Below are 12,687 nucleotides of genomic sequence, written 5' to 3'. Positions count from 1 at the left end.
GGGACCCCCCCTTCCCAGGACCCCCCCCCCCTTCACCGGGGAGCAAAGGAAAAGGGTTGGAAGTACGGCCCTGGGGACCCGGAGATTTACGGATGGGTGGGAGCGACTCCATACATCCAGCGGTGCTGGTTCCTCCTTGCATCCCGAAGGTCACCAATATTTTATTGCATTACCCGAAATAGAATGAAAGCGTTGAAAACGCTGCCTTGAATACAAAAGCTGAATTCCCATCATTTACGTCTGGTGGTTCCTTACCTCGGTGCCTTGACGGTGTGTGATGTTTCCCACCGGAGTCATTCCCTTTCCAGCAAATATTCCTACTACCCTCCGGCCAGGCCCTTTGCCTTAGTCCGTGACAGCCTTTTGCTGACAACCAGAATGGGATCAAACCCACCGAGATCTTAATTATCCCGTCCCCATGACCGCGATCCGACATCCTCCTTTTTTCCGAACGCCTCCTGCAAGTTGCTGGGAAAGGCTGAGCTGAAAATGAAACCCAGGAACGTCGCTGAGCATCTGGAGTCCTGCAGCAGAGGTGCTGCGTGCCTGCTCAGGAAAAAAATGCGCGAGCTCCTCGTGCTCCAGCAAGGACTGACTGCTCGGCTTCTCGCGGAGGAGCACAGCGGTTTGACGGAGAAATATTTGAAATTTCTTGCCCGAGTTGGGGGTTTTTTTTGCACCTGAGGAGCCGCACCAGCGTCACGCACGCCTGCGCTGAAGCACAGCTCTGTAAGAACAGTACGGACTCAATATTTTTACTTGGAAAACGGAGCGGAGGAGGCTGCGTCCTCACCTGGAAAGCAGAAAAGGGTCTCAAAGCACAGTACAAAGTGGAAAGCACTGATTACACGAGCAGGTATCACGGCCACGCAGAAGCCTTTGCATTCACACCTTTGCCTACAGCGATGATCGGAAATATCCCGGATTCAATCCCAGCCCTGGTCCCAGGGCCCTCGTTAGGCACAGGCACCTTTTGCTGCAGCCCCTGAGCAGCAAAAATCCCGTGGGCCGGCACGGCGAGGATTTGGGGAGGAGGTTTTTGGGGAGGACATTTTTGGGGAGGAAGCTGCTTCCACCAGGTGTCCCCCGAGTGCGGTGCGGCCCAGCAGCGGTGGGTCCAGGCTTCTTCAGATACCTCACATACAGAAAAAGATCAAATCCCACCCAATCTTTATGCTAGCGCTTCCTTTAGGGGAAAATAAAAAATTAAAAAAATCAGAAAGGCTTGCTTTAACTGGAAACTTTCTTCTTTTCATTAGTTTCCACCTTAACAAAGAGAATTAGATAAAAGTACTCTAATTAAATAATGCCCTTTAGTTTTGCTTAATGAATACTAGGTAAATACAATGGCATAATTTGAGCTTCAATTAAAAAAACCCTAAACTCCTTATCTTCATCCATCTAGCATTAAATAGAATAAAAGCCCGTCTGGGGCTGAATTCTGGTCACTTTGATGTTTGGTTGTGGTCTCTGTTTATACTTTCAAAGTTTTAACGACTCATATTCATGTTCTACCTGCAAAGTTTCGAACTCCGCGGAGTCCAGGGTATTTTAGCACAACCACCGCTCCGCTCAAGCCTTGTCCTCCCAGGGAAGAGCTCAGAGCTCGGGGTCTGCAGCAAGAACCCCCCCCGGCCCACAGCTCAGAGCAAGAAAAAGCAAACGGTCTGCACAAAGCACGGTGGCAGCAGCTTCACACGGGGCTGGTCCAAAACATCGGGCTGTGTCCTACGGGAAGATAACATCCCCTAAAATCCATTTTACCGGCGGACGGGCGAGACACCCGTGGTACTGGGTGCTGCTTGTGGCCGGAGAGCCACGGAGGACACGCGCGGCGGCATCGCTACGAGAGAGTCAAAACCAACCTGCGCGACGGGGAGAGAGCCTCCGGAGAGGAGTTATCATCTAAAGCACCGCAATGCTTTTCATCTTCAAAGTACATTAAAACCACTACCTAATTAATTTTTACAACAGCCCTCTATGCTCAGATGCTTTAAACATAATCTCCGCTTATAGATACAAAAAGCCAAGGGTGATGTAATTTGTTCAAGGCTGAAAGGAGTCTGCGTCTGAGGCGGGGATGGGCACTGCTTATTGCAAGCAGCGGGCACCAGAAACCCGTCCAACTTCTACTTCTGAGCAAAAAACTTTAAAGACAAAGCAAGCAATTTCATCTCTTTAACAGGAATAAAGATCTAAGCAGCTACACCCAGGTAGCGCCACCAAATGCAACGAAGCTGAGCGAACGGTTGCACAAAGGTTTGGTAGGTACCGACAATCTGACTTTTTTTCACGGAAACATTTTTCTGCTTAGAATAGCGATGCTTCCACTTCTGCAGCTCCATCAGCATCAAAGCCACTAACAAACCAAGCCGGCACCTGGCAAAACAACCGAGCACAGGGAGCTGTAAACGTTTATACATTTATTTGAAAGTTTGGGATGTTTCTTCCCGCTGCTCAGGAGTCCAGTGTAAACCTGCTGTAGTTGTTGCTTAAACTAAATTACGTGAGCTTGACGACAAAAGGTAAAATAACAAAGCATTCAGGAAATGTAAGTCTGAGTTGAAACTCAAGAGCAGGGGGAATTAACGGGGGGGTGCTTGGAGATCAGCGGGGTGATGTGGCAGCCCCAGTCCAACAAACCCAGCGGTCAGTCTCTTCGGTTTGAGGTACCCAACGCCTACGGAGATGCTGCTGGTGCCAGGGTGGTCCTGGCTCCTCAGCTCCTCCTTAGCACGCTGTTTCTGCTCCGCGTATGTAAGTAATACGGATGGAATATAGAATTTAAAACTAAAAGAAAACTTGAACATCCAAACTCTGTATTTTGCCGGTGCTTCTGCTAGTAAGTCTCTAGTTTGTTTTCTGTACCCAAATGGCAGACAGCTCATGCTAAAGCAGCGGGGATTTTTTTCCAGCTCTCATCACTTTGGGCTGATGGACTCTCTGCATCACATCGGGAGCTCTGAAGCCACAGCAGCACATGCAGAATGGCACCTCTTCCACTGTCTTTTTAAAGGATCTCCTTACAGAAGTATTTCTTTGAAAAAGAAAGTTGGGCACAGGCACTCACCTAAGGGATTCAGTGAACAGGATATTATGGAAATACAGTTCAATGCGCTGCAGTTGTAATGCACTAATCCATCGTGTTTTGGAAAGGAAACATGACTAACTGAATTTCCTTTCTTTAAGTAGGTAGTGACTCAGCCTTTCAAAAGTTAAAAAAAAAAAAAGGATTAAAATCACAAAGGACCATTTCCAAATTGTTCGGTAGCAGCCCTGCTCATCTTGCTGGTGTAAAGGACTGTGCAAAACCTGCTACAGCTGGACGTGGAACAGAGCGAGAGGGAGATGGGGACAGCAGAGCAGGCTCTATTTCTTGCAATCAAATATGGGAGGTTCTGCCCATCCTTTCTTGTGCTGGGCTGAGAGTGGAGAACAAGTTCAGCATCGCGACAACAAATAAATGGCCAGAGCTGGAACATTATTCTCGAATTTCAGTTTGGTGCATGTGGCCCTTCTGTCCCCTACGGCTTTTATGTTGCAGCTGGAAAGAATGCGCCTGCTCTGATTGCTCTTCCCATTCAGCAGAGAGTTTGCAAAAAGCCCAGGAAGGCTGAAATGATTTTGTCCAGTGATGCAGAAGCTTCAGGTAAGCACCTGCTCTTTCACTGCTTCTCTTTTTACAAAAGCTTTGCTGAGCCCTTTGAGAACCAGAGGCCCAGCACAAATCGCCGAGATTCAAGCGCAGATAAAACCAGATCATTTTACATTTTCCTTTGGACTTACCACCTGCTTATTAACTGACCCGAGTCCCGCTCCCAGCCCATTTCTCGTCCCCGTTTCGATCCATTTTTCTCACGGCTCGGGCGCTGGCTGTCCCTCTGCTCCGCTGCAGATGCTTTCCTGACCTCGGGAGACCGAGCGACCACAACCTAAGGGCTACTTACGCCGGGAGCCCTTGGCACGCTCCTCCTTCTGCATTCTACGAGTACCTTCGCCTTCCAGAAAGCGGAAATAAAAAAAGAAACGGCATTTATGCTGTAAACCATAGCTGTTCTCGGCACGCCGTCAGAGGACACAGATATTCTCACCCGACGCAGGGCTCCTCCTGCATCCAAAAAGGTCGCGATTCTATCGAAGCCGAGCGCCGGCACCAGGTTTTCTGCCTCGTGCCAGCAGCCTGCCTTCTCGCTGCCGAGGGTCTGCATTGAAGAACGGCTCTTTTCTTTCTTCGAGGGATCGTTATTAGAGACCGCGCTGGGCAGAACCAAATTACAGGTGAAAAACCGAGCTCCCCGTTGTGTTCCCACTTCTATTCGGAGACAGCGTTTCCCGAGTGCCCAGCACTTCAGCAAGGCACAGGCGGGGAGAACAAAACCACAGTAATCTCCTTGTGCCTTTTTTCATTACGGTGAGTTTTGTTCGGCTGCGAGGCAGCAAGCGGCACGGTCCCTCATTAGGAGCATCAGGGGTGCCCGGCAGAGCGGGGACCGCGCGGGGACCGCTGGCTGCTTCCCTGCTCTGGTTTCATCCAGATTGAAACAAAATAAAGCTGTTAAAAAAGCAGGTTGTCCAGAATTTTTTTTTAGGTTTAATGAATCAGGTGAGTTGCCATCAACGGTTAAACTTATTCTCAGAAATCAGGTAGCCTTCTCTGTAAGCAATTATTCCACCCTCCAGAACAGAGGCGATGGCTTTTAAGAAGACAGAACAGGCTTTAAAGAGGAGATATACTCCATATTTACTGGAAACGATGTGTTTGCATCAATAAACCTGTTTATAAGCACCAGGGATGATGCATTTGCATCACCTAACGCTAGAGCCCGGACCCTCTGCCAGGGAAGCCCTTCGACAGCAATTCAGAGCACCTAATTTAGAGACCTGCCTCTTTCTGCGAGCTAGAAGGAGACTAAAATAAACTGTGCAAAACCCAACTTCCTTCAGCATTTACTGCTCAGAGGCTGCAGCTGCACCCAGCTGAGAAGGGTGCTCTGCCACTGCCAAAGCCACGAGCTCTTTGCCACCAAAAACTTCCCCAATATTCAGAAGCAGGGCATGATTATCAAGTACAGGCCAATACCAATAGCAATTTATAGCTGCGTATCAAGAAAAAGGGTTAAAACCCTGTCGAGAACGGCAGCATTTTGCACCTCTATAAACGGTTACGCAAAATGCAAGTTCTTAGGAGTGAGATTTGCTCATAGCATGCAAGACACAAATTTTACTCTCTGCCCTTATCCACCTTCTATAACAACATTCAAACTGGGTCAAAATAAAATTTCATAAAAGAAATTGCAATCTTGGCCTAAGACTTGGCACAGAGAGTTTCAGCCGAGTATTGACTTTTATGGGAAGTTAGAAACCTCTGGAAAAAACAAGTTTTCTAACTGAAGCATCAACAGACTCTGAACAACAGCAGTGCCAGGGGTACAAGAATAATATATATATATATATATAGTACTCAATGCATATAGAATACTGTAATCACAGCCATGTTGGTATAAACTTATATTCATTCTGGTCATGAATGATACCCTACGTTTGTAGAAAAAAGAACCAAAATGCCTATTTTAAGTCAGCACAGTTCAAAGGGGGCAAACGTGCCCCATTGCTGATGGGGTTGTGGCAGAAACCAGGTATTTTTCATCAGCACTGCCGTCATGCGTGGCAGCAGCCCCCGATCCAGCGGCTGCCAAACACTTGCCCACCACCAGCCGTGTTCCCTTCCCAGTGAATTTTGCCGTACGGATTATGAAATATAATTTCCCGCTTTAAAAAAACACCGCACTGGCTGACTCTGTATTACAGCATACTCTAGATATACCTGTCATTTAAAGAAAAATTATGCTTCCTGTTGCCGGCCCAATAAAAATATCCCGTCAGACAGAGGCTGCTACCTGCCCTTATTTAGCACTGCTTTTCTCAGAATCTCACTTTTGGAGCTGCTCAACCTCATTTAACCGTGCTTGAGAACATTTTTGCAGTGGATTCCTCCTCCTCCTTCCTCTCCCTGGCTGCCAGTAAGGCGTCAGCTTCTAGCCCTGAATATTTGGGCTTCTTCTTGCCTTGCACGCTCCGTACCGGGAATTTCCAGGTGGTCTCCTACCTGGGACACCGGGTAGCATTGCATCCATACCCAAAAAATCATCGGGCACCTACATCTGAGGCAGGGCTTTTGCCAACAGAGCCGCCGTGCAGAGGCGAACCCCCTTGCAAAAAGGGCTCGCGGTTGCCTTCGCCTTCAGTATCCAAGCCCCCCGCTGCTGACGTTTACGGCAAGCCATCCAAATTTCTATCACGTTAAACAGGAGCGCAAAAGCCTACCACTAACGAACTCGTCAGATATATTCACAAACCCCCCCCCCCATCCAGTAATTAACTCCAGATCACGTTACCCTGGGAGCTACATAAATAGAATAAAGGTTTAATAAACCACCTCGACAAAAACACTCACGTGGTGGTGGTTGCACGCACCGAGTGATAAAGACCATCCCTACCCCGCAGAGCTTACAGGCAGCTCTAGTCTGGCAGCGAAGGAAGCCCTCGGACCCCCCCGATGATGCTCGGACCCCCCCACGATGCTCAGCCCCCCCGTGGGACCCTGTTCCCTGGGCAGGAGCATGTGGAGGCATGGGTCTGCATCCAGGGGGAATCCAGAACAATGATCCATTTACAGTTGAACCCTTAATTGTGTTATCGAATGAACCTGTGACTCGTTTTGCTGAAAAAAAAATAAAAATTGGCAGAACAAGGGAGTCGGGGAAAAACAGTGAGAAACAAAGTCCAAAGTACAGAGCAGTGCCACAACGTGAAAAAAAAAAACCCAAACTAAATGCCTATGTAAGCCAGGGAGCGAGAGAAACGAGGCAGATGACTCAGAGGGACTGCCATCCGCCGGGCCAAAGGTTGTGCCTACACCTACACCCAGCCAAGAACAGCCCCAGCAGCGTCACCGAGCGATGCCGCGGGGCTGGGGACGTACGCCGTGCGGGAACGACCCGGAGCCAGCGCTGCAAACCCAGCAAAGCACAAAAGGTCTGGGGCTGAAGGCTGAACTAAGTGCTCACAAGATGCCTGAAGGATGCATTTGGGTCCATTACTTCACCAAAGTAAACAGAGAACCTATTATATACCTATATATATATATGCACGGAGTACAGATAGGAGGAAATGCAAACAGTAAAAAAACCCCAGCAATATTTGCAGCGTTAAAACCCCCACCAGCAGCCAAGGAAAAAGCGGCCACGACATTTAGCTCTGCCTCTACCATGCCAACCCTAACACGTGTGACAGAGGAACAGGACCGCCAATGGGGGCTTTCTGCATGCAGGGCATGTCTCGAGCATGGACGCCTCTGTACAGCAACACAGCAAAAAGGTGACCACGTAAAACATACCTGGTAAAATTTCAGGCTTTTTTTACAAGAGACAAAAACATCACCAAGAGCACGACTGCAAGTCTCAGAAGGAGGGACATGCAATGTAAGACACGCCGTATAAAAATGCCTTTTCCCCCAGCCCCCAAGTAAATGATTTCCAGAGGTATGAGGCTGCTTTAGTTCATCTGTGTGTTAACCTCACATTTTTTTTAAATATTAAAAAAATCCTATCTGGCTCTTAGATGTCATGGCTCTCCACATCCATCTCTGCCCCTCTTCTTTAGGTTAACAGACTCTAGCATCGCCCCTCCTGGAAGAGAGTGCTCAACCCATTATTATTATTATCTAGCCAGATTTATGGCTCTAAGACCTTACTATTACTTAGGTTACTAAGTTGAAAGTAGTTTTTATTTATTGGCCTCTGCTGCTTTTATGAGCTGCATGTACTTCTTGGGTCATTTTATCCTCTCTGAATTCCCCAGCTATCTGGCTGAAGCCACAAAGAGAGACTTTCCCGACTCTGTGTGCACCAGGGCAGCACGGTTTGTTTAACTTTTGCCAACTGCAGTGTCCTCCTGGGCTTTTCATCCACCTTCTCAAGATCCAAGGTGGGAAAACGTGCAACAAGCCAACGGCTGCAAGAGAAGAGTCTTGAGGAGAAGGAGATGGAGGAAATTCATAGAAAAGTTAAGACGTAGCTGCACTCTCGGGAACCGTGTTTGGCTTTCAAAATGCTCGCAGCCTGCAATTCCCTTTAAACCGGGGAACAAAGGAATGCAGGATATCGCTCGGCACCATTCAGGCCGGTGAAGAGCAGATGGTCTCTGCTCCCATAAGCGGCTCACGCTGTGGCCGGCTCATTGTTTCTCACCTTCCCTCTCGTCAAGCTGTATTCTCCTCCCCAGCATCTGCACCCGCTGTTTGCTTTGGCTTTTCTTCAAGCTCCTTCCCCAGACATCCTCTCGGGGGTATCCCTTTTTTCCAGCTGGTCCCTCTTGTCTTGGAGAACTTCCTACCGTTTCTTCATCTTCTGCAGCAAAGAGCCCTGCCTTGCCTGCCTGCCCCGTAGCAGGCAGAGCCTTTAGTGTGCTTATTCCTACTATTTTTTTTATTTTCTACCGGCACGGTGGTGTGAGCGTGCTGTATCCCAGAAGCATCAGGGAAATGGCTGGCATTCACCTGTCTGCACGCAATCAGCTCCACTTCTCTATGGGGGCTGACCACTACCTCAGCTAAAAAATTACGGGAAATTTCACAGGATACTGCCCAGGGGATAGGATCACGCTTGGAAATATCGTTGTCTTGCCTGTTGTCTCTAAAAGCCGTTACGCTCTCTCACAGGACAGACCATGCCAAACCCTCACTACCCTTGCCCCCCAGTATCCTTCCTTCTCCCCAGCTCCCATTCCCATGAAGGGAGGCGATGGCTGGAAGCAGCAGAATCCAACAAAAACATGAACCGGAACCGAGGGAAACCGAAATAGCCACTGGGTCCTTCTGCAGAGGTCCTGCTGGAGCCCGTCCCACCTCCGGCTCCATGGAAGTTGGCTCACCAAGCTCCTCTGCTCCATTTCTTCATTTGCAAAGCGTATATTGTTTTTGGAAGATCCCACTTCCCAGGCACCGTGACTTCTGTCCGTCCCTGCACAGGGTTGTCATCCAAAATACACAACAGCTTCAGAGCAATAGCTACGGCACCTTCACGCCGTGTGACACGCTGGGAAAACCGTGATTTGAGCCCAAAAACCTGGTCTTAGCGTTCAAGGATGTACAAGGAGGTAGCAGAGGTGTTTTGGACACCAGTTGTGCTTCTGTTTCACACCATCTATGCTTATAACAGTTATAAACCACACATGACCAGCATCTGAATTTTCCAAACAATTCTTAGCGAAGGGATATAAACCAGGGGAAAACATAGCCCTCCCCGCCAAGATGTAAGAAATGGAAATATATAACAGAACTCTCGCAATGGCCTTGCAGGAGTGAAGCAGGACGACTTTGAGAAGCTGCACCCCTCGAGCTCGCTGTTGTTTGTGGACAGAACCGTGGGATTAATTTTTGGCCTGTCGGTGATCCACAAGCGATCGTTCGCGCAAACACTGAAACCGAAGCCTCTAATTGTATTTTTACTGGACAAACCCACCACATGACATGGCTTGCCTTCCAAGCGACCCGATCAAAGCGAATGCTGGAAACGAAGTCGTGCCTAAAACAAATACATATTTCAGCACAAATCTCGTGTTTACAAACGCGGGGAGATTTTTCAGTAGTGCCCTGAAACTGCAGCATGTTTGTCCAATTTCTCTGCAGCAAATTCGTTTCTTAGCAATGAAGGAGCAAGCTGGAAGGAGGAGTAAACAAACCATATCATGTATAAAATTCAAACGACTACACACAGAGGGTAAGTTCTAGAGAAAAAGTTATGGCCAGACCCAGACGTAGAAATCAGATCTCTTTGTTCAGCCCTACGGATTCCGCCTAGGAGAAACTCCCATCCTGCTGAGCTGCTCTCTCCCCAGGCACTTTGCAATACCGCTGTATTTCACGGCCACTCGTAACTAGAGAATTCAGCTACTAAAAAGTCATTGCGCAGGGATGCACACCGCACGGCACTACTTATTGACACAAGATGATTAAAGTAACGTTCCTAGAGAATTCACTTGCATGCATTGGGAGAGACAGGCTCATGTAAGGCACCTTGCTGGATCCGAAGTGATTTTTCTGCTCTGCTTCAGCATCTGCTCTCACAAACTAATTGCTGCCCAGCAAATCAAAGCGTTTCACTGTAAACCAAACCAGCAACTCAAGTTGCGTTTAAAAAACTACTTAATAAGCCCTCAGAAGACAAACGGCCTTTTCCGCAGCTTGGAAGCGCTGCTGACCACGGGAGGAGACAATTCGAACAGCAGAGATGGGGACCTGGAGGAGGGTGAATCCCACCTAGGGCGAAGGAGATCAGGTCACGTTGTCTGCAGAATTGAGACTTTAAAAATAAAAAGATCTGCCGAAGGGAAACTAAACGCCGAGCGCGAAGGCTGGGCATTGTGCTGGATCAATCGTGAGCGATAAAAAGTGTTTTGGTACCACTTGACCGAAAGCTGACGGTAACTTCTTCCCGGCACCGTGACGCACCGTCCGTGGAAGCCCAGTCGTCTTTCCGTGGGGTCACCCACCGCCACCCCCACTCGGCTCTGGCGCAGGGCAGGACACCCCGCAGGGGCTGGGGAAGGCTCCAGCCCCTCACCCCAAACCCGGGGCAGCTCCCACCTCCCCATCCGCCTGCCGAAACTCGTCCGCCGGGCGGCACGTGACGGAAGGACAAACCTCCCCAGGTCCCAAGCTCAAGCCTAAACCCATTAAAGCCGGGAGAAAATTTCCCTCGGCGTTAGCAGGGTGCTGTAGAAGGGTGCCCTAATTCTAGGGAAGGCAGCGCTGCAGCGGGATCCCAGACCCCTGCATGCCTTCGCAGAGGGGGAAATAGGGAAAACATCAAAAAAAAACAATTTAAACTGACATTGCGCTGTTTGCTGGCTGCCAGCAGGTTTTGCTGGGCTGTCCCAGCTCCTGCATGTGATGGGGACATCCCAGAGCACCTGATGGCACTTGGGACACAGCAAGGGACATGGCTAGCACTCTGGGAAACTGCGGAGAACAAGGACCCCATCCTCTCTAGGAAAAAACACCCTAAACCAACCAGGCTCTTGTTCTCACCCGATGGACGTTCTTCCGACGGTCATCGAAAAACTTGATGGAAAAACCAAAGGAGCAGCCGTCGTTTTGCACCTGCGCGCAAGTTAGAGCAACAAAAGGTTGTCAGAAACATTAAAAGCAAATTAAAAGCCATGGTCTTACTGCGCATCCTTATCGAGACGAGGCCTCCGGACTGCGGGCTGCCCGCGCCGCTGGTAATTTAGCTTATAGCTACTGAATTTTAACGCTGCCATTTGTAATGTGTTAGTTAAGGGTTTGTCAGCGTTTCCATCGTAAACCTTTCATTTTGGGGATTTATTGCTTGGCTATAAGGATTCACTCTTAGCTGCAAGTTTGGCAGGAAGGACCACGTACAGCAGCGTATTTCCCTCGCCCCAATCACTCCGAACATAAGGAAAGTTACACCAACGGATCCCTAATTGAGGGTTACAGCCTCCCTCAGACTTCGGCCCTTGCAGCTAAAAATGGCAAAATCCCGAGGAACGCCAGCCTAGCGCAGCTCAGCCGCACGGGGCCAGCTGGGAAACAGAGCGGTGCAAGGGCACAGTATAAAAAAAATCAGCTCCAATACAGAATACAAAATCCAGCCCAAGGGAAAAGGGCACGGGAAGCAGCAGCGCTTCTTACGATCCCAGACATGTTCTCCATGCAACCTTTTCCCCGGCTTTTATACCTTGGTCATCAGTATTTCACTGGGGTGTAAACCAACATCCTTGGCATTAATTTAGCTGTAAATGTTTTTAAAGCGCACAGTTCTTAGCGCTTAGGGTTTTTTTTTTTATTATTATTCTAGTGTTCCTATAATGAAACATATGAAGCATTGCTTTAGGAAGGCCTATCTTTTCTTTTTCTTAGGAGCTTTCCCCAAAGCGGGGTTCCTCCGTACAGAAGGGGGTCCCCATCTTCTACCACACCCCGGCGTACAGCTGCGTTTCTGATGCAGGCAGCATCCTCATCCTCAGGCGGATGCCATCGCATCGGCTCTTCCCGTGGGAAACCTCTGTGAGCCTGCAGGGGCCGAGCTGACCACCTTGGAAAACATTCTTGTTTCAGACTTGGGATGAGCTCACTTCAACCGATCTGCCTGCGAGGGTAAAAGAAGAAAAAAAAAAAAATTAAGAAATTGCTAATGTTATACAAGGCGACTAAGAGCCGTGGTTAAGCCAGGGCACCGCCGCGCTGCGCAGAACGTACACCGCCCTCGGCATCCCACGAGCACAAAAGCCAGAGGTTCCTCTCCAACGGATCCTTAATATCTAAACCCAACGGAGACACAACGGAGCGTGTCTTTTTTTTTTCCCCCCCTCTTTCCGCCATGTTCTTCCACCCCGCTCGCCCTCGTTTTCACCGTGGTGCATCGGAACCCCGCGGCGGGCTCTCCCGCTGTTGGGTGACGGGTGGCGGAGGCTCTGCGCGCACCCACGGGTCACCCGTGGGCGCGGGTGGGACGACGGGACCGACCGCGCCGAGACCCCCCGTGGGCTCCCGCTCTGCCCCGGGGTGCGACCACCCCGCCACGTCCGCTTCCAGCTGCAGCCTGAGAGCCGGAGCCGTTCCCCGGTCCCCAGGGAGCCTCAGGATCCCCCCTGGGGAAGCGT

This window comes from Haliaeetus leucocephalus, unplaced genomic scaffold (genome assembly GCF_000737465.1).
Source record: "Haliaeetus leucocephalus isolate CR32 unplaced genomic scaffold, Haliaeetus_leucocephalus-4.0 Scaffold646, whole genome shotgun sequence".
In the NCBI taxonomy this organism is placed as follows: Eukaryota; Metazoa; Chordata; class Aves; order Accipitriformes; family Accipitridae; genus Haliaeetus; species Haliaeetus leucocephalus.
This window is presented reverse-complemented; position numbering follows the sequence as displayed.